Raw genomic sequence first — 664 nt, forward strand, 5'->3', positions numbered from 1 at the left:
TATTATTATTAATAATAATAATATTATTAATCAGTTATAGCAAGAGGAGGAGGTGGTGGTCTCTGAGAGGGAGCGTGGACGGCATTAGTATCTGTCATCTAAAGTCAGGTACTAGGCAGGCGGTAGCATCATTTACAGCAGGAGGAGGCGGTGGGCTCTGAGACGGAGTGTGGATGGCATTAGGTGGCAGCTAACTGAGACATAAATGGAATAATGAAAATCACACTTTCCATACCTACTATCTAGTGAAACCACATAAAAGGGAACGGACTTGGTGGAATACGCGGGGAAATACATAAATTTTTATAATTTGTGGATATCTAGCAAGTGCTATCACAGGTAAATATCTGTATTTGTTTCACATAAATACATACATTTTTATGGGTTTTAGGATAATACCAAGTGCTATCAGAATATAATATCTGTATTTTTTGGGGAAAAATATATGATTTTTTATGGCCTTCTGGATAGATACCAACTACCAAGTGCTATCAGAATTAAATGTCTGTATTGTTTGTAGAGTAATACATCAATTTTTATTGCTTTAGGGATATATAGCAAAGTGGGATAAAGATCTGTATTTTCTGTATAGAAATATAGAATTTTTTATGGTCTTTTGGATCGATACCAAGTGCTATCAGAATTAAATATCTGGATTTTTGGT

This window comes from Pyxicephalus adspersus, chromosome 6 (genome assembly GCF_032062135.1).
Source record: "Pyxicephalus adspersus chromosome 6, UCB_Pads_2.0, whole genome shotgun sequence".
Taxonomy (NCBI): Eukaryota; Metazoa; Chordata; class Amphibia; order Anura; family Pyxicephalidae; genus Pyxicephalus; species Pyxicephalus adspersus.